The sequence below is a fragment of the Anas acuta genome, chromosome 3 (genome assembly GCF_963932015.1).
Source record: "Anas acuta chromosome 3, bAnaAcu1.1, whole genome shotgun sequence".
NCBI classification, from domain to species: domain Eukaryota; kingdom Metazoa; phylum Chordata; class Aves; order Anseriformes; family Anatidae; genus Anas; species Anas acuta.
In genome coordinates this window covers 7,315,843-7,337,291 of record NC_088981.1, presented here as the reverse complement: position 1 = coordinate 7,337,291, position 21,449 = coordinate 7,315,843, and the positions used below count along the sequence as shown (strand labels likewise).

Sequence of the window (21,449 nt, the reverse complement as noted above, 5' to 3'; positions counted from 1 at the left end):
CCAGGGCTGCCATGCAAACCTGCCTTCACCCCCAGGGGCATGCAGACAGGAGGCCTATAGGAGTTTGTTTTATAGGGCCAGGGAGGAGCAGCGTGTTTGGGATGGGGGGAAAAGTGGGGAGAGGGAAGCCTTGGGGGTGGCTTCCAGAGGGAACACCCGGCTCTGCTCTCAGCTCAGATCAAGGGGTTTCATTGCCGAGCTGCAGAGCAAGGAAGAGAAAGGGGTGGCATCTATCAAATAGATGGTGATGATGTTGCTAATTGGGGCAGAGGACTTGAGCTGGTCTCTTGAGAGGAGGAAGCAGGGGCAGGGGTCACAGGCGGTGGCGTTTTGGAGAACGCACACTCATTGCCCAGCCGCTGGGTAGGCACGAGGGCGTCTGCGCTGGCCAAGCCTTGCTTTGTTCAGAGGCAATGTTCTTGCCAATCTGAGCAATGCGGGATGATGTAAGTGTATCATCCATTATTGCTATTTTCATTTTTGACACATGGAAAAATTAATTTTCTTTTAAAAAGTGATGTATGAAGAACCCAGATTTGCCTGAATAATATACGAACCTCTAATCTGGCTGTTACCCTTTGTCTGAAGCATTAACATTAGCAAAAGGCAATTTAGGATGATTGCTTTTAAGTTGTAAAGCCAATGTTCAATTAGAGCATGAAATGAAAGACTTATCACTAGTACTGGCACAAAGATTTATTCTCAAAGTATTTCCTTTCAGCCATAAAGATGCTGGTTTTGTTGAAAGTGACACGTTTAGAACAAGCCACTCTTGTCTAATGTTACTATGAAAAATGGTTTGGAATCAAACATTTTTTTTTTTCTATTTAGGATAATGAGAGCGTTTTGTTAAAAATTTCAACATTGCACTTTGAATTTTACCTACAGAGCTGAGTCTGAGGAGAATCCCATTGCCATGGTGGGCGTGCGGGCTGGAGGGGATATTGTTCACCTTCGGCACTGATACCGTTAGTGATTTAATGACCAAACAGAGCCCCCAGCAGACTGCCAGGTGTTTTACAATGGCAATTCCCATTTTGTTTGCTCCTTTGGATGGCCAACATAGCAGGCTTTCTAGTGAGCCCTCACAGGAGGCATGGGGAGGGAGGGATTTGTGAAGATGAAGCAACTTCGGCAGGAAAAACTGCGTGCAACACATGGGGCTCCACTGGGGAAATGAAAGAGAAAGCAGTGACAAACAGCCTGCCGGTATGTCGGGTTGTTACACGTCACACAGGGCTCTGCAAGTGATCACTTTGTCCTGGATGTTGCTGATTTTCTGTCCTGCGAGCCCCCTAGGTATCCATTCAGCCCCATGCTGCCCAAAGGGAAGCAGCACATGGTCGAGCCAGACTTGGGGTTTGTCTTGAGCTAGGCACAGAGAGTGACCACTGCTGAAATAAGAAAAAAAAATAAAAAAAGGAGCATTTTGGTGCTTGCTGTGCCTCGAAATAGCTGGAGGGCGGCGATGGGGACAAGAAAGCCCCAAGCGACATGCTGGGGGGCAGCGGTGATCCGCCCAGTCCCAAGGAAGCTCGCCAGTACGCCTTGTTCCCACTCAGCACGATTAATTTGGCTGAGCAGCCAGAAGTGGTGAGCCGTCTGCGCGGAGCCCTGCGCTGAATAATAAGCCCCAACGTCGAGACGCGAGGCACGGCCAGGGCAAAGCGGCCAGGGATCTCTGCCAGCTGCCCCTCACCGCCCTGCCGTGCTGTGCCAGGGGTTTGGCACCGCCACGCTCCTCTCCCCTCCGAAACGCATCGTGGTCTGCTGGTTTCTTCCATGGAAACAACATGCACGCGAGCGATAACCCACGGGTCAGCTCTCTGCCAGTGTAAAATGGCCAAATTCATCATGCTCAGCGGACAGGCACTGATTTTACGCAAGGCAAGGGCCTCGGACTGAATCGCCACCAGGATCCTTTCCTCTTGGAAGTGAAGTTGGTCCGCTGTGCTTGGGTTGGCAGTGGTTTAGCTTAACGCTATCATACAGCTAGGATTTGGAAAGAGGAGGTGAAGCAAGCCAAGCGGGTATCTGCAATCAATCTGTGCCTGGAATGGACTGAAAATGAGCAACACAGCCCGATTTGGTCTTAGGGTGCTGGTCTGGAAAGCACAGGGAAAAGATTAAAGGAGGACAAGGACATAATATCTCCAAGGGGAATTTATTCCCACAACAGAAATCACTGAGTTCATTTATACAGAACTATTTCTCAAGGCTGCAGCGATTATCACCTCGCTGAGATATTTTCCAGCCGCACTTTTCAGAGGCCTGGATGGATCAGCATTACACCTTGGTTCTGGGCAGCTTCTGGCAAAAGTTTATATTGCATCAAGAAATGGAAAAAAGTACTAGAAAGTTTCTCGCAATGAGAACATTTGTCACTAAGATGTTTCACGGAATAAACCCTGGGCATGGGACCAAGAGAAGTAATTGGACTGGCCTTGCTCCATGTTTAAGATACTTGTCTTGGGCGTTTGAAATATGAAAAGAATATCAGGTCTTTCTTCCAGAGAGCGGGGAAGAGAGGGGCTGATGGCATTTGTTTCTCGGGCTTTGAAGGCTCACATATCCTAAAGCTGCTGAGGACGCAGCGACAAGGAGCTGACAAGCCGGTAGATAAGTGCATGATGTGTAAAGGCAGCTGAAAGCTGACTTCCACGCTGGGAAACAGTTGTTCTTACCTGCCTGCTCTGAGTTACAGCTCACTGTTGAGACAGGCTCACTGCTGTGGTGGAAGGAGATGTTACCAGCAGAGCAGGCTCCCCGCGGTGGCCAATGCATCCTCCTTCCTAACCCCTGCCGTTTAGGGGCTTAGTCTTTTTAATCAGGTTTGGCCTTTTTAACCAGGCTGCCAGATTTGCTCCCCCAGTTGGTTCAGCAGGGCCTCAGGGGGTGACAAACCAGACTCCTGATGGCATGGGGATGAGCCTGGAGATGGGTGGAGCCACCAAATGAGGCCAACGTCACCCCAAGTTGGGCACAGCCCCCGAAAATACTGCAAGCAGCCTGTCCTGCCCCGTCTACCTCCCTGCTGACCATGGATGAGTGGTTTTGAAGAACACCACAGCTTTGCAGGCAGCACTGAACCTTGCCCCCTGCCCTTCAAACTCGGTGTGCGGTCCCAGCTCTGAGAAATGCATCATCACAAGCTCAGCAAAAGTAAGCCTGGACGTTGCAGCCAACGTCACCCTCTCTGGCATGGGAGGGATGAAAACCTGCTGGCCTGAGAGCCCTGAAATGTGTGTTGCTGGAGCAGGCAGGAGCAGCCCAGTGTGCCATGTGGGAGTCACACTGCAGCACGCGGTGATGCTCGCCTGGGAGTCGTGCAAGGACACTGTCTCCAGAGAGGCACCTCTCTGCGTGCCTACAGCCCGGGAGAGACGACAGAGATGTTTCCAGCATGCCTTTTGTTGGCTGCTCCTCTGGGCCATCCATCTGCCAGCTCGGTCCCGGAGGAGCTGCTGAGGCAAGGACAAAGCCCAGCTCTTTACGCACAACCCCCTTCCCGAATTCCTGACGGCTTCCGAGGGATGCTGTAAGGATCAGCATATTAAGGACCGTACCTCGTTGATGTTGCATTGCCAGGTAGGCAAGTCCTCAAGCACAGATTAATTGCCTACCTTCTGGAAGTAATTAAAGAGTATATAAGCCCTGCTTTCAGCCCAGATAGTACAGGCCACAGGCCTCAGCCCATGAGGCTGCAACTGCACAAAGCCTCTGCCTCCTGAACAGTGCCAGCAAGCCGAGGAGGATGGGTTTACACGCTATTTGTTTGCCAACAGAAGGTCCGCCATCAATATTTAAAGCTGAATGAGTCTCAAGAGTAGGGATGAAGAGCCCTTCATAAGGCAGCATCCATCATTTTGGTTTTTAATTTTGCGCTTGCTCACTTGCTGCACAGCATTATATGCACATCGGATAAATGAATAAAGGATAAATAATTCATCAAATTGCTCAACCTCTTGATTCTCCCAATCATCACTGAGCTTGGGCATCCTGCACAGGGATCTTGCCCCCACAATGAGTTTCGGGGGGGCAGTACCTTGCATTATTCACATCGATACATTGCTCAAGGCTTCCGAAATAACCCTGCTAACAGCATAACACTGCAGGTGCCCAGCCGGATCTGCAGAGGCACATCAGTGACACTCGTCCTGTCGATGCCTCTTGGAAGCTCTGAGGACTTCCAGCAGCCCGAGCCACGTCTCTGCTCTCTCAGCCCATGCAGCCAGCCCTGGGCTCCCATCCTGGCATCCCCAGCAGTTACGGGGGATGTCAGCAATAGCAGTAAGGAGGGTTTGGCATGTTACATGGACACAGTCAGAAATGCAGTTTCAATGGCAGGCACCACACACACAAAGGCAATTTCCTCCCTCAGAGGTTTTCTGTGGTTGTTTCTGAAGAGCTGCACTGCTGTGCTGCACATTCGGCGCTGCAGGATCATTTGCTGCAGCACCCAGAGTGCCCTTATCTGCAATAAATCCTTCCCTCCTCTTTCACCCAGACAGCAATAACCTCTCCCGATGCTCAGCTGTGCCCTGATGTCCTGCCTTTGGTTTGAGGGGGGTCTCTCCAGGCTCGGAAAGGCTCCACCTGCCTGAGTTCACTGCGTGCTGCCTTTCCCACAACAGAGCTGCTGAGCTCCTCGGGAGAACCTCGCTCCCAGGTCCCACACCAGGATTTATGTCACCATTTACGGTGACAAATTGTAAACCGCCTTCCTGGTTTTGGTGCAAAGAGCGTAGCACTTTCTGCTGGAAAATGCTGCATGCACAAGAGCTGAGTTTTCCCAGCAGCACTCAGCAGGCCCTGAACCTCTCTCTAAAGCAGCTTGTTTTGTGCTGATGGCTTTACAGCTACGGCAGGACTTCTGCAGCCTCTGTCCCCAGGGGGCTAGGCAGGCAGTGCCACCTGCTCCGGTGCAATCCCAGCCGCTCTCCGCCTGCAGAAGTGCTGATCTGACGTGACAGCCACAATCCAGGTTTGCTCTGGCTTCAGCCCTGGTTTGTGAGATGCCTCCTCACAGCTTTGCACATTCCTGGGTCACTCCAGGCTGCTGAGATGTGGGAGCTCAGCAGCTCCATCTAATCAGGGCCAGCCAGTGATGGCGTGTCTTAAAGCTAAGGAACCAGACCCTGCGCACCCAAGTGGGAAAAACCACCCCAACGGGAAAAATTTTCACCCTCTTCAAGTCCTGGGAGCCAGAACTAGCTCTGATGGTGCCCTATCACTGCAGTTTTGGTGATGGTTTATGCAGAGGTGAAACACCCAAGGGCTCAGTGGTAAGGCGAGGAGCAAGCTGGCATCACAGCAAGAGGGGATGATCTCTCAAACCCTGGTACAGCCTGGCTCTGAAATGCCAATGGTCACACCATCAGGAAGCTCTGTGCAGCCTCAGGGCTTTGCAAGCCTTCTGTTAATTTGACAGAATTTATACTGTCAAATACTGTTTGTACTTCATACTGGAGTACAAGGGGGTACAAGCAGAGATTGGGGCAGTTCACTCCTTTTCCCTATGTCCCCCCCCTCATCCCCAGCTCCACAAAGAGAAAGGAGAGCCCAGCATCAAAGCAAAAGGTGAGCAGATCGCTCTGCCTCTCCAGTTCATTTTGTGATGACCTTTAATAATTGCAGAAGGGGAAATGGGCTGGTCAGTTTGCATTAGAAATGCACTGAAGTGTCTGGTGCTTTCTCTGGCTTATCAAATCCAAGCCGCTTGGATGAGCCCAGTGAGCAATTAGTGCTACAACCTACAGCCAGAAACTTCAGAAGCCTATTTGCATATAGTTAGGAAGGAAAATGTTGATTAATTTGTTCTGATACACTCCAGTAAAAAAAAAAAAAAAAGCTCCAATAGCACCAGGGAGCTCAGGCAGATATAAATTGCTTTGCTCAAGATTGTAAATATTGCATCCATGCCTCCCTGTGTGTTTTAAAGACATCTTCATGGGCTATGCCTGTGTGGAAGAGATTTGTATTAATATTTTACCAAGGAATGCATATTTCATCCGTGAGGTGCTTGCAAGGGAGTGATTTTTTATTTTGAAAAGCTTCTTCAGCTGTGAGATCAAATGTGGATGATACACAGACATGCAACTGCAATAAGCCAGGATGCTGCAGCTGCCCTGAGATTAAAAATTCACAGGACAGGAGGGAAAAAAAAAAAAAAAAAAAACAGAAAAGAAGAAAAGATGGAGCAGACAATGTCTCAGTGATGAAGGAAATAAGGCATAAGCACAGCACCGAGCCTAGAGCTTCTCATCACATCCCCCCAAGGCAGGATGACAGAACTGTAAGGCACCTGGACCAGCTGATGGCCTCTTGTGCAACATTAGCAGCTGATATCACATTTTCTCTTTTCCTCTAAGGCAGGCAGCTTCAAACTTCAATTAAATTTTTGACCCTCAGGGGGTAGATTCAAGCTTCCTGTCCTCACAGAATGATCTTCACAGACCACTGAGAAGTTACCTGTGGGCTGTCCCAAGTTGCAAATGTTTGTGCTCAGCACAGGATTTATTTATTTTTTTTCAGGATTTTGTTTGCAGGACTCTGTGTGGTGCTAGGTAATGATACCCAAAGGTATGGTCTCCTTGAGCTTGGAGGCTATGGTAAAGTTTACATTCTTCTTAAAACATAACCAAGTTTCACACACTTGCAGAAAAACTGAAGGTGTGAACCAGGTACAACCTAACAGCCCCAATGGCCAATACAGGAGAGTCCCTATTTACAGTTCTTGTCATCAAACCAGCTGTCCTGTTAAGGAACACTTGGACCCAGGAAATTTCTTGCAGAACCAGGTCTGCTTGAGTTGATATTCCCACCCTGAGCTGTAAAAGCCAGCTCTCAGGTGGGCTGCAGCGCCATGTGCTCAGCAGCCTGCACAGCCAGCTCACAGGAACACCAACAGCATCTTTTCTCAGGTGACAAGCAATAGGATGAGAGGAAATGGTAATTCTGTGATTCGTTGTTTCTCTGATCATCCATGGTGAGATGACACCCTGGTGCAGGAGGGTGACAAAACCACACGACACCCTCCCATGGCTGCAGCTGTGAGCGCCAGCAAAGCTGCAAACCTGTGCTGCAGGGCTAGGAGACAAAGTGGACGACCCTGTGCAACCAGCAGCATTTTAGGGGGAAAGTCAGGAAGGCAGATTGAAAGCAGTGCCTTGTAAAGATCTGGCAACATTTAAAATCTGTCTTGAAGAATTTCCTCTATTTTTTTTTGTGAGTTGAGCTCTGCTGATCTAAACCCAGTTCAGCTACACTTCCACAAACACGCCTGCTCTGTGTTCAGCTTCATTTAGCTCTGCACAAAACCTGGCCTTGTGTCCTTGGGAAGCATAGCCCGCTATGAAGATGGGAAGAAGCACTTGAAGGATAACAACGCTATGTAAAACACAGGGAGTTCAGTCCAGGAGCTTGAAGGGTGCAAAATCCATGTGCAGAGAGACAGCTGAGAGAGCTGAGGATGTTCTGCCTGGAGAAGAGAAGGCCTTGGGAAGGCCTCATAGCGGCCTTCCAGTACCTAAAGGGGGCTACAGGAAAGCTTGAAGCTTAATGGGGAGTGTACTGATAGGACAAGGGGTAATGGTTTTAAACTAGAAGAGGGTAGGTTTAGATATAAGGAAGAAATTCTTCACTATGACGCTGGTCAGGCTGAGCAGGTTGAATCAGGCTTTGAGCACCCTGGTCTAGTGGGAGGTGTCCCTGCCCATGGCAGGGTGGTGGAAACCTTATGATCTTTAAGGTCCCATCCAACCCAAGCCATCCTAGGATTCTGTGACATCTCAGCACACTGTCTGGAGAGGTTAAAGGGGCTGTGAGCACGAAAGGTCTCACAGGGTACAAGGCCCCCAGGCCAGAGCAGGCAGCTAGGCCACAGCAGGGCCTGGAGGGAGCTGCCCTCACCTCTGTACCACATCACCCCCAGCTTGTCTGGAGCAAAGAAACTCTTCGGCACATCCTGCATCTGTCGGACAGCTCTGCCCCCTCCCCGACGCTGATTTATGGTCTTCTTGTCCAGCTGCCAGAGGAGCCCTTTATACCAGATAACTTTTATCTCAAAATAAGCCCTGGAAAAATACCACAGGCTTTATTTGTCATTTGCTCTGGGAAAGTTTTGAGCTAATAAATAAAGCTAAGTTATTTTAAAGAGCAGCAGCTTTCCTGAAAACTTAGCTCAGGGCTCTGACAGATACAACAATACCTCCATTGCCTAAACACCCGTAACCTCAGTTCCTGCAAAATTAGGTTTCTTAGGCTGCAAAGAACAAAACTTTGCAAATCAAATTGCTTCATATTCATGTAATTAGCAATTATCTCCTTGGTGGAAAATGATTCCCCCACACAATATTTGGGTGAATCATACCCAGTATATTTTTTTTCTTTTTTTTTTTTCTTTTCCTTTTTTTTTTTTTTTTTTTTTTTTGTTGGCATGTGCACTCGCACAAACATAGAGGCACATCGGGATCTTGGCCAAGTTTCCCCCTCCTGTTTTTTAATGTCCTTCATTTCAGTACAATTCAGACCAGACGTCTCAGATCTTAAGCCACAGGACATTTCCAAGTGCTAGTGCTGGTGCTAGCAGTCCCACTGCCTTACTGACACTGAAAGAAAAGTCATGCATCGGTCAGGAATGTGGTCCTGCTCTGTGATGTGGTCAAGCCAGGACTCCTGAGGGCGGCTGAAGAGTTCATGTGCAGTTTTGCAGAGCTGTTTACAGTGCTTGGGCAAAGAGGTGAGAGCATAGCTTCCCTGTGGAGGTATGGACATGCAAAAGGCCACTCCATCATGCAGGATAAGGACCCTTTGCCAGGGTTTTGGACCCTCATTTTTGCACGATAGATCAGAGCTGTCACATCCTCTGCTAGGAGCTGCTTTTGCTTCAACCTTGCTGAAGCAGCTGTTGTGTGAGACTCCCCTGTAGGAACACCTCCATATTTCTCCTTATTCTCCTAGCTTTGTGGCAGCAGATGAAGCCTTTCATCATTCTCCCAGCTGGAGAAGTTGGCAGGATGATTAAAAAAGGAATGGACCTTGGTAAATTTGCCCAGTGGTGTTGGCCAAGGTTAATTGAGTCCCCTTGCTCAGGATGCTAAGACAAACACTCATTGCAGCCATTAGAACAATGTCTATGTATGCACATATCTATACTCTGGTGGCAACCTGTGGAGATTTGGGCTTCAAAGCCATTTAAACTCTTGAATTGGTTCAGCTCCTAAATCATCAAGTAAAACAGAAAAAGCTAGACCATGTGCTAGCATAAAATACACCTGCCTCCACCAGCCTTTGAAATGCATGGCCTCAGGACTTCGCCCTGAAAGTGAGGGTTTATATAGACTTTGGATCTAATCCAGACTCTGTAGTTACCCCTCAAAGACAAAATCCCTATGATCCTGTGAAGCAGCATCGCCTACATGCCCACAAGAGAAACTCAGAGGGGTTCTTATTTTCTTTTTAGACCTGCTGAGACAGGGACCTGTGGGAACAGCTGGAAAACTGCCTGCCACCCAACAGAGAAAGTAAATACAGCTCTGGCAGGCAGGGCTGGAGGGTGCTTGTAGCAGGATCACTTTACATGCAGAGCTGTCCCCAGGCTTCATTTGTCTGCAGACTGCACTGTCCCTTTCCTATGTCACTTCAATACATGGCTTGACCAGCCCAGCTCGCTTTAGGATGCTGCCAGAATTTCTGCTTCCTGAAGTGAATGCTTCACTGAATACCTAGTGCTTTTCAGTGGGACTGGTCTCCCAGTTTGAAGGGAACTGTGACTATACTGAAATGTAGAAATTCCGAATTCCACCCCCAACACACACATTGCAATGCTGCTTTGGGATAAAAAAAGCTTATAGTCTGTTTTTATGTTCTCTTTCCCCTTTACACTATTTAACATTGTTTCAGAATGGCTCAGTGACAGCATGCATGATACACTCCATTTCTCGCAGCATAAAGCAGATTTTTATTTACAGAACCATTAAGAGAGCAGCTCCTCGTGCTGAATGAGATACCAGCCCTTGCTAGAGCAAAACACTCCTCCCCTTGCCTTGTCATCAGATAATTTGTCACAAAGACACTCAGTGAACATGAAGCTAGCTTAGACTTTTTGTGAAATCTTCATAAAATGAAGGAACCTGGATCCTCTCAAGGTAAGTCTAAAGCTGAAAGGCTACAACACAAGGCGAGCAAAGGCAGTAGCCCTCATCATGTTCACTGAAGGGGCTGCCACTTATTTTAATTCAGGTTGTGTAACAGTGGCCAGCCATCTCTGCTGCATCACGTAAAACTTGCTGCTGTTGTTTCTGGCCTCCTTAAGGACTCCCTAATATGCTGTCTACCCTCTGCTGATGGAGGCTGTCTGGATCTGCAGTGGTGGAATCATTTCATGGTCCACCTGGAGAAGTAAGAGCTGGCCCATCAACAGCTTCACTGGCTTCAGTGGGCAGTAATGGTTTACACCCTGAAAGAAGCTGGCTCTTTGCTCCCAGGAGGGTTACCAGAGGAGAATTAGATCTGCTTTCATGTTTGCTTATTTGGGTTTTAGAAAACGTGGCTTCAAGGCTAAGACTTGCCCAGTGCATCAAGCTAGGCAGCTGGTTTGTGGGATGGATGGGCAGCCGATGGTGCAACCTTGAGCCCTGGATCTGCTTAGCCTCATGAGCTCTCTGGCAGAGCGATATCAGGCCTTAGACGTTTTGGCTTCCTCTCCTGCCTCCTTGCACAACAATTTCTAACAATTGCTTTTTCAATGTACAAAGTGGCTTTGTGCAGTAACTGGATTAAGTTTTGAGAGAGGGTGAGCCATCACTGGAGGCGTCTGGTGTCAGAGCAGGAAATTTGAGGATAAACATCTAAGAGCACTCTGTGCAGCCCTATCTGGTGTGTGGCTCAAACAGCTTCAACCTGGTCCAGGCCGTACGAAATGGTGGCAATGACAGGCAGTGATCGATAGTTAAAGAGAGCTGAGAGAGGTCAAGGTTTCAAAAATAGCTTGGAGGCAGAAAAGAAGGGGGAAGAACAAATGGTCAGTGTTCAGGAGGACATGCTCAACAGCAGGGTGCCATACAGTTGCATGGAAGGATGTACAGGGGTTCATAAATTCTTTAAAATTTTAAGAAAAAACAAAACAAAACGTATATACATGTACATATCTCCATATACATGTATGTATACCTACACATGCATATATGCATATATATGCAGATTTGACTTAAGGTCAGAGAAGACTGTGAGAAACTTCAAAGGTACCCACAAAGGGCAAGGAAGTGGAAAGACAAAGTCTGCAGAAATTAATGCAAAGCAATGCACACACTGATGGAAACAAAACAAAACAAAACAAAAACCCTGCACCTTCATGCTCCACATTGCAAATAAGCTGTAACCGCTAGTGAAAAGCAGTCAGCCCAGTGAAGAGCTCCTCTCTGAAAAGAAACCCTTGGACATGGAAACAGTGGATTGAAAAAAAAAATAGCATCAAACCAGCATGATGGCATTTGGTACATCTGCAGGGAGGGCACATATTCACTTTCTGTCATTCTGCCCCAAAAAGGGACAACAGCAGTATCAGGGTGACAGCTAATTAAGGGGTGTAGACATTTCCATAGGAAGACAGGCTGCACAGAGTGGATTTGTTTAGCTTAGAGATAAAGCAATATATAAAAGGTCTGCCTGACACTTCTCATTTATCCTTCCTTAACAGAAGAGCAAGTGATCTCCTGGAAAAATTAAAAAGTGATGGATTTATGAGCAACAAAAGGATTTTTCTATTTTTACTCACAGCATGAAAAAGTGTGGCAATAACTGACAAAGTATTTCTGAGGTCGGCAGATTAGTAGGATTAAACAAAGAATTAGATGTTTAGGTGGAAAATGAAGTTACTTTAAATGCAAGTTTAGAAAAAAGCGTGGCTGTTACAGTGCCCAATAAAAACTGAAAGCAAGTCGAGGTCTGGAAAACTCACCTGGCAGACTGTACCCAGAGGAAGGAGGAATTCCTCTGCTCATTTAGCAGAGGCTGATCTAACCCCAGTGGCCAACAGCTGAATTTGTTCTAAGAGAAGCCTGAGGAATCCAGATGCTGATTGCAATTTGTAAATCCATGCAAATAATTAAGAAAAAAAAAATTGCTATGTCTGCAGACAGAAAAAAAAAAAAAAGAAGTGTTGAATTTGCTGGATAAGGGGAATGACTGAATTTGCTTTCTCTGGTCTGTGTAAGACTCAGCATAACCCTCTGAGGAGGGTTTCCCCTGGCTCCCAGTGGATAGGATTTCAACCATCAGTGTTTTTTATCCTATGGCAGCCCTATTTCCCTATCCTCCCTCCCTGGATTGACTGCTCTCAACCTTGTGCTTTGTGGCTGGGCATTTCAGCCAGAAGCGATGGGTTTGGAAAAGAAATTACTTGCAAGCTGCAGAGGGCAAGCAGGCAGCCCGTGGCATGCTTACAAAGGTCACATCTTCCTGGCCTTTCCTATGGGAAAGTGCTCTCTAAACCTGCTCACACCCATGTCCAGCAGGTTCAGAGCCTGAAGAAACAGCTTGTCATAGCAGGGGAGTGTTTCCAGAGTAAAATAGCCAGGGCTTGGGCAGGGCCATTTCGGTCCAGCCACCCGACTGGGGAAGAAATAATGCCTGTAATATGGCCCTGTGCAGGTCAGTGGGGCCTGGGGAGCCCCCCCTGCGTCTCCTGCCTTTGGGGCAGGAGCATCAGCTCTAACTTTGCATCCCTAAGCACATCAACACGCATCGGCCACGCTCTCCTAGAGCCCCAGCTGCTATTTCTGTCCTCGGGCTTGCAGTTTCTTCCAGCGATGCTGCTGTGGTGTCCAATTAACTCATCAGTCGCAGCTCTCTGAGCTTTGCTGGTGCAAACTCTCAAACGCATAAATAATAAATAGGAAAATTAACATGTTGTCTCTGTTCCTCCGCTCCTTTCAATTGCAAATGCATCTGGTGCAGGCGCCTTGTTGCACACACGCACACGTGTGTGTCCATGCACGCAGGGTAGCTAAGTGCCTGCGCTCCGGTTTGATTAATTCTGTGTTTGGTGAGGAGTTCAGTGGCAAGGCTGCACACACCGCTAGAAAACACTGGCTTTAACAGAACTAATTTTCATTAATCTTGCTGCTTCTCTTTCTGCCTCACCAAAGAAAGAACCGAGGTTAATCAGAAAGAAAAAAAAAAAAGGAGTCTCCTTCGCAGAGATGGTGGGAGTTCACAAAGGCCTGCGTTGGTTATTTTCCATATTCCCCCGGGGCCCATGTAGGAACAGACATTTAGTCCAAACTATATTACTTGGCTAACAAGATTTACAAGCAGTTTGAGATAATGCAATCATTTCCAAAATGAAGGAAAGGCATTCTCTAAAAAGTAAAGCGGGGAGGAGGGAGCCGAGGGCTCATTTTCTCAAAATCCATTATGTGCAGCCTGGGCTTTGCGTTTGTGAGCGTGTGTGTTGCTTTCAGGCTCTGAAGGCTGATTTAAAGACCAGCTCTGTATATTCATCAGTAGCCTTTATCTGCAACGTCATTTTTCATCTTCATCTGGCTTTTTCCCCTCCCTCCTATCTCCCATGAATCTTCCACAAGCAAACAACGAAATCGAATCAGGCTGCCCGGCCTCGCCTCAGCGCTGCTGCGTGTTGCTCCACGCGCTGTCAGCAGCAATGCAAGAGCAGAGGATGCATCAACAGGAACAGAAATGCTTAGCTAATGCAATAACGCCCTGGCAGACGGATGCCTGCTTTGCAGCGTGTCAGATCCCCGGGGATCGTGCCCGCTCCTTATTCACCTGGAACCGCGGAGTAACGCGATTAGCTCTCCAAAATGATCGATGACCATCGAGTCGCAGAAAGCAGAGATGGAAAAGCCAACTGCATCGTCCTGCTGCCCCCCTCCTCGCCTACGTGCGCACTCATGCATGGGCACGCAGTCTGAGCTAGCCGACCAGGTGTCACCCATTGCACTGACAGTGCCTCCATCATCCCTGTCATGCATCCTCCTATGTCCCCTGCCAGAAAGCGACCTTGTCCCAGCTCTGCCAAGCTCTGCACTCTCATCATTTCCGTGTTTTCACTGCTCTCTTCATGCTTGTGCCCCCAGCCAGGGTCTGGCAAAGCCGTGCCCTGAGCTGTCCCCATGTAGGCTGCTGAAGGAGGAGGAGATGGTGGTGGTCGTGGTGCAAGGAGGAGCTCCAGGTCACAGAAAGGATGCAGTCCAGTGCAAGGGAGGATCCAGCGAGGTGTGGCAGAAGGAGCAGAGGGAATAGCAAGGGAGTAAGCCTTGCTTCTTCCCTCTGTCAAAGGAGAGTGGCACACCAGAAATTCTGCCTGGCTTTAAAGACAAACGGCCTTCATGCTCTTCAGATCTCACGTGCTCAGTGAGGCTTGGTAAGCGCAGAGGCTGTTTAATATTAATCTTGCTATTTATTATTTACGCAGCAAAAAAGTGCATGCTAAGGAGTGCCTCTAAGATAAAGACTTGCCTAGCCTGGCCCCAAAAAACCCTCCCTTGCTCCTCCCAGCGAGGCCAAGAGGAACAAACTCTTTAAAAAAGTCTGGGAATACGTCCACCACCGGCGCGGGTGTATGTAGGTCACGGCCATGCAGCGGGGCCCGGGGCCGTGGCCAGGCTGGGTCATGCTGTTTCAGACCAGCACCGTGGCTGTCCTCATCCTCTAAGCTCTTTCTGAACATGCAGGCTTACACTTGCTGATGTGCAAATAGATACCACAGCTCCAGAAAACACACACGAAATCAAACTGCCCCCAAGCACCCTGCAGAGGCTGCACCTCCTCATGACCAAAAAATGTGTGGTTAACCCCCAAAACCAGCAGCAGAAGTCTACCAAGTGGTTTACAAGGGGCTTGGGGAGTAAGCCAGCCGAGCCTCTCGATCACGCACCGGATGGGATCATTTCATTCCTGTGCTCATGCCGCAGCGCATCTGTGCGGAGCCATCCCTGCTCCTCGTGTCTCAGGGGACGCAGATAAAAGGATGAGAATAGCTGCTAAAACCTGGCGACACAAGGCAAAATTTTCACTCACTCCTGAAAGAGAGGAGTTATTCTACGTGCCTGTCGCTGGGGAGCATTAGATATGCGCAGACGTGAAGGACCCTGAGTGGTCACACAACTGTGGATAGTTGTGCCCCCAAATTCGAACACAGACTCAGCCTGAGATGCTGCCCTACTCCTTGTAAAGCCGTGCTGATTTACATCCCGTGCAATGCTGTTGAAATTCAGGGAACAAAACATCTGCAGAGGGGCTCCAGCACTCGTCCCGTGGTGCAACAAGGCCCTGTGTGAACCCACATGCTGTGGGGTGCCGAAGCTGCAAGCACCCCCTCCTCTGACCCCATGCAGCCACCACCCCCAGTCCACCCGTGCTGCTTCCTCAGCAGAGCCTCCCTGGCTGTCCGCCCGGCTTCTCTCATCTCCCAGGATTTTTCCCCAGGCTATCTCCACTCTGGTTTATCTTGAAAGAGCCACAGTCGCAGACGGGTCCCCACGTAACCTGCTCCCTACTTTGAATTGCATGAATTATGCAGACACACGGATAAGCCAACAAAAATCTTGCCTTGTTCTCCCGCGGGATTTGGGTCAGCATCTTTGAAGTGTTTGCTTGCTACGTGGAAACTTCTGCTGCACACGCAGGATCTGCCCCACGTGTGCAGTAAGTCTCAGGCACCTGCTCCCTCGCAGTCTGAGACACCGAGACACCGAACGGAGCGCAGCCACCCCCAAACCTTGCTCATCAAGGCAGTCTTAATTAATGATTTGCATTTCCAGCAAAACGTACGGATGTGTGGAGCTCACCAGGGGAGCTGAGGCTTTCCCGGGGGTGCCATGGCCGGGATGTGTGTGTGACTCAAAGACCAAACAGCCAAGGCGTTTCCATTCTGAGCCACATCTCCCAGGGTCTCCAGCACCCGTCTGCTTTCCCAGAACTTGCTTTAATTTCTCAAGAATGAAGCACGGCTGCAAGGAGACCTCCTTTCTAGGGGCTTCTTTCCGGCACTACAACGGTGGGCTCTCAGCTTCGAGGCAGTCCCAGCAGCAAGGGAGTCAGGGGCACAAGGGCTCCTCCTATTCCTGCACCATCAAACCCCAAACATGTCAGGCTCTCCAGCTCTCTTTATTTCCTAGTTTATTCTCCCAGGCATTGCCTGGTTTGCTCTGGAGTAACTCCTCTCCGAGGCAGGTTGGGAGGCTGTCCCAGCTTCCAGCATCTGGGTGATAAACCAGGATAATAACGTGCTGTGGAACAGCAATTAGAAGGCTGAAAGAAAGGAAAGCAGAGCGAGGGAACGAACATGAATGAAAAGCCCTCGCTTTCCTTGAGACAGGTGTGTGCCGCAGGTCTCTGAAGCACAACTGTGTCCTCACCTTTTGGGTGATCTCCATTTGCACTGGCACCCACAGGCTTGCTCTTGCCTTCTTCCCTGGAAGGTGCCAGCAGCTGACCAAAACCAGCAGTCAAGATAACAGAGAGCTGACATATTTCTGCTCTGTCTGGATGCCCTGCCATCAGGAACAGCGGGAATTGCAGGGGGATGCCAAGGCCATGGAGAAATCAGGCTTCACAAGAGCCCAGGACAGAACCTGCCAGGCCAGGAGCAAACCAACACCACCCTCCTGGAAGGCTTTGTCCTCCTGGAAGGTTTCATCCTGCCTGTGAGGCTGATGCTGGCGTGGCCGTGGGGTCAGCAGGACTGCCCGTTCTCATGGCTGCAACAAGTCCCCAGGCGGTGACTCCAGGCTGACGGCTTGGGATGTTACAGTGGGTTGCACAGCTTCTTGCTCCACTTAGCACACCCCCTGCAGTGCCGCAGAAGAAAGAAGCTTTTGCTACGGTCGGTAATCAACACTTCTTCCAGCTCGCAGGACCTCCTCAGGATGCGGTGCCCATCGTGTCCCCCTGCTCAGCAGCCACACATACCCTGATTGCCTTTCCTGGAGCCGTGCTGCACTCGGCAGTGCTCAAAGTTACGGTGGTAAAAACTTTCTTTCCCATAGAAAACCAAGCTGCTTCAGAGAGGTGCATCCCAAACTCTCCCCAGCTGGAGTCTGAACACCAGCTGGATCTGTTTGTGTGGGAAGCAAAAAAGCAAACAGGGAATTTCTCCCTCTTGCACTGAGGGAGACCGCGAATATCTCCCTTGCAGATGGCAAGCTGCCAATGACTCCCAAACATGCTGTGGTCTGGACCATGCTCAAAAAACCATCCCGTCACATTAATAGCTTCATCAGCTATCAGTCAGCCTTTTTTTTTTTTTTTTTTTTTTTTCCAGTCCTGCCTTTAGGTCATCAAAGTGCTGAGGGCTGGTGCTGCTCATGAGGGACCGATTTCCTCGCACAGCTGTTTTGCACCCATCTCTTCTCCGCACCTTGCTTGTTTCTTCCCCATCCCCAAAGGTTTGTGAGACCTAATTGTCCGATTAGGTCTCACAATGGCCAGAACCAGCAATTTCTGACATCCCACATTTTTGACTCTGAACAGGACACGCTGCAGCAAAACCAAGTGAAGAACCCTGGCTTCACAAGTCAAAATCTTCTTTGGAGCAATGGAAAAACACCTCTTTCCATGCTGGACTAGGGTTTGCGCATCTGTCTTCGGCGCCTCGCAAAAGGAATTATGGCTGCCTCATCGGCAGGATTTAGGGCTGCAGTCAGCTCCGAAAGATCACAAGGCGGAATTTACTTTCTGACAGAGGCACTATTTTATTACACCCTCTGCCTTGAATACATATGCCCTTGAGTATATATGCACCCAACGTCTCCTTGGGCAGAGCTCAGAGAATACAACGGAGAGAAGATCTTGGCCTTTTCCCGAGCAGTTAAGCTTCCTGTCCAAGCACAGTAGGATTGATGGCATAAGACATGCCGGAGAATGAGTTTCCTCAGTTGTGCAATGTACCAATTTGGGTCTAATTTGCCCCGGCTGCCAGCTCCTAATATGACGAGTACTTTAACCAGACATGTTCTTAGAGTGCTTCCCTTGCTCATGCGTGCTGAGCTAAATGGTTGCACACTGTGGTTGTGCATCTGAAATTATGGCAGCTGATAAACTGAAGGCAGAAAAGGAAGTTAGAGCTTGAGCAAAAGTCTGCCAAGTTTCTAACAAAATTCAAAACACAGCAATATTTAAGAGTGTACATGAAGCCAGCATTTGTCTGTGTTTCAGTCTGCCTTGAAATCCCCTGAGCAATCAACCCACGTGGAGGCAGCTTAAGGAATGGAAAAATCAGTCACTTCTATTTCTCATGTCTTTTTTAGTCTGCAAGGTACAATATGCAGTGGGAAAATGAGATCCAAACCACTTACTCGGGAACAAAAGCAATTTTGGTTGTTTTCAACTTGCGAAAACCAATGATGCATCTTCCTAGGGCCTCCCATGACAGAAGCCCCATGGATGCTTGACCAAGCATGCAGGCTCACAGGTAAAATCCCCCATCCTCAAACACAAAGGTTTCTCAGAGGAGTGCAGTTGTTCGCTAGCTCCCCAAATGGTCCCTCATTTCCATTCTCCATGGGCACGCATGTGATCTGGGAGACATATTCACAAGTCTAAGTAATAAAAAAAATCACTTCCTTCCACCATTACAGCTGCAGTTCGAGCTGCTCACTGCTGCGCTCAATTTACGCCCAAGATTTTAGTCAGTTCGTATTAAATATCAAATGGAAGAGGCCCAGTTCTTCGTGGTGGTCTGTGGTTGTGTTCTCCATCTTGTACAGACAAGGTTTGTGAGATCCCAGCTACCAAGGCCCTCGGACCGACCAGTCTTGTCAGAAAAAGTTGGTCTGGTGGGGGAACACATACAAAGACAGCCCAGACAAGTTTGGAAGTGAGGGTTGTATTTATCCCTTGTGTATCACTCTGAACATCCGTGTGCTCTGAGACAGGCCTGCAAATGTGATTTCCTCCTGGTTTCCCATCCTAGAAACATCTCAGTGAGGATGTTTCTCTTCCAAGCAAGGAAGGCAAAGCAGCTCTCTCCAGCACAACCAGTGTCTTTGCAGGTATTGCTGTGGCCTGGAGCAGGGCTGGCATGAGCTAGGGGGTCATCTGCACAACTTGCTGCTGTGCCGTGGACACCTCTGGCATGGCTGCACGAGTCTCCTAAGCAATCAAAACCGGATCAAGAGAGCAATAAGGCCAGTTTTCTACATACACATTTCACATTTCTGCTGCTTGCTTTTATCAGCTGCAGTATCAGCTCGTGTCATCTGAGAAGTAGTGCCCTACAATCAGATACCTCTGCTTGTGACAGTTCTGGCTTTAAATATTCTCTCTGAAGTACTAATTGTCCTTATGGAGGGCGTTTTTCCCAGCTTTCATATTGAATCTAAGGGATCCTGGATCCTTAAGCGAGGCAGAGTAGATCACTGCATTTGTGTCAATCCACTTGCTGCTCTGGCTTAGGGAAAAAATCATTATTTCCTTTAAATGTCCAAAATTTTCTTCAGAGGAATAAGGTTACTATCAGAGCTGTCCAAAAATGTCTTGTTAAAAACTTTTTTTTTTCCCCATGGAAGTTATCTTGAAATTCTTAGCTAAAAATTTCAAGCCCTCACCATCCTTGAAATAAAATGTTTAAGAATCACATTTTAGCTGCCTATTCCATTGCTTTAAGTCCTCATTGTTTCTCTTTCTTACCTATTTCTTTTACTTCCACCTTCTCATTATTTTTTTAAAACTGTCAATAATGGAGAGAAAAAAAAAGGGAAAAAGTGCTCTCTCACTTCTTATAGCTAGAGACCTTCTAAAGCTGAAGAAATTCTGAAACCATATAAAGTTACAACAGAAATGGTTTTACTTTACATTTGCCATATCAGAGATTTCTTCCCACAAACCCAAGGAATTCTGGAACAGATTAAGAGTAGAAAATGAAAAAAAAAAAAGTTTAAGGAAGAATGAGAATAATAAAAAAATAAAATAATAATAAAAAATAAATTTCTTCCCTAACCTTCCCTGTGACTTGACGGTCACCTATCATCCTGTCTGGCAAGATGGAATAATAGCCAGAAAGTGAAAATGTGAAGTATCTAGGTTTTAAGTTGGTTTAGGAATTTTTTTGGGGTTAATCTAGCTTTTTTTTTTTTTTTCCACACTGTGAGGTTTTGTATTTTTTCAATTTTCTTTTCTCCCTTTTCAGCCAGCTCTATCCTTCAGACTGCATAATAATTTTGCCTGTTTAATATTTCTCTAGCTCATCTTGCATTTGCTTCCAAAAATAGTCTCAGCACTAATTATTTCTGGTTCTGGGAATAATTAACTCAGACAAGAGCCCTCCCCATACGCAACCTGCCTTGCTCCTGCCCACACATCGCATTGTGTCTACATTTATCACGTCCGAACACAGTTCCACAATCCTTTGTGCAACGAAAATCGTTAGAAGCAGGGTGCCATCCCCTGCCCTGGTATTTTGGTGGCCCTCAGCTCCAAAAACATCCCAAAGCCTCCACCCTGGTGAACTTGTGCCTCTCGGGACACACTACCTTATATAAATATAAGAAGGAAGTCTAGTGGTGGGCAGTTTCCTAGTTACATGCTATTTGTCTTCCGCACCAAGCATCCATTTACCGCTGGTGAGATACGGAGAACGAAGGCTCTGGGGCATTATCAGCCTAAGTCAACACACACTATTAATAATCATTACTTCTGCACTGCCTATTGCTCGGCACCCCCAGCTGGATTAGCTCTGGTTTTTGCATCCCAGCTGCACACATGCTTATTAGCACACCGTCTTTACAACCAATGCAATTACTTGGCAGATTAGTAAATGCTGCATATACGGCAAAAAGACTTTTCTTATCTCGTGAACCATCACAAAACCTCCAGGGCTAGAAAACAATAATAAAGTAATTGTCACGGAGATTAACTAATTTTTTCCTCCGTACGTGCTTGAGTGTTTGCTTTTTTTCCGGTTTGCACATGGAATTGCCCCGATTGTTCTCGCAGCACCAGTGCCAGGCACTGTTTTGTATGGCAAGAGGAGCAGCAGGCGAGTGACTGCCTGGGGACAGATCCTATATGCAGGCACGGACATTCAGGGAAGGACTGGAGAAAAGTGCATGAGCTCAGATAGGGATGGATGCAGCCCCAGAATCGCCAACTCCTGGCTATTTTCAGAACTTGACGGAATAAGTTTGTCTGCTTTTAATTCTGAAGCATAATATTTACGAGTCCTTTAAGCTCTCTGAATTAAGAAGGAAAATAGAAAGAAAGGGAAACCTGGAATAAGGACAAAGCAAACAAAAAAGGTTTCCACAGAAGCCTCCTGATACCTCTTAATGTCCCATGCCAGACAGAAAGATAAAAGCTAAAATCTTAACGCTTCCTACTTCCAGCTGCCCAGGGAGGTGGTGGAGTCCCCACCCCTGGAGGTACTTAAGAGACGTGTGGACCTGGCACTAAGGGACATAATTTAGTGATGGGACTCAGTGGGTCAG

General features: G+C 48.0%; 1 protein-coding gene across 9 annotated transcripts in view; it reads right to left on the bottom strand.

Annotated features, from left to right (window-relative positions):
* Nucleotides 1–21,449, bottom strand: part of SLC8A1 (solute carrier family 8 member A1) — a 103,472-nt gene that overhangs the window by 37,150 nt on the left and 44,873 nt on the right. The window lies entirely within an intron of this gene.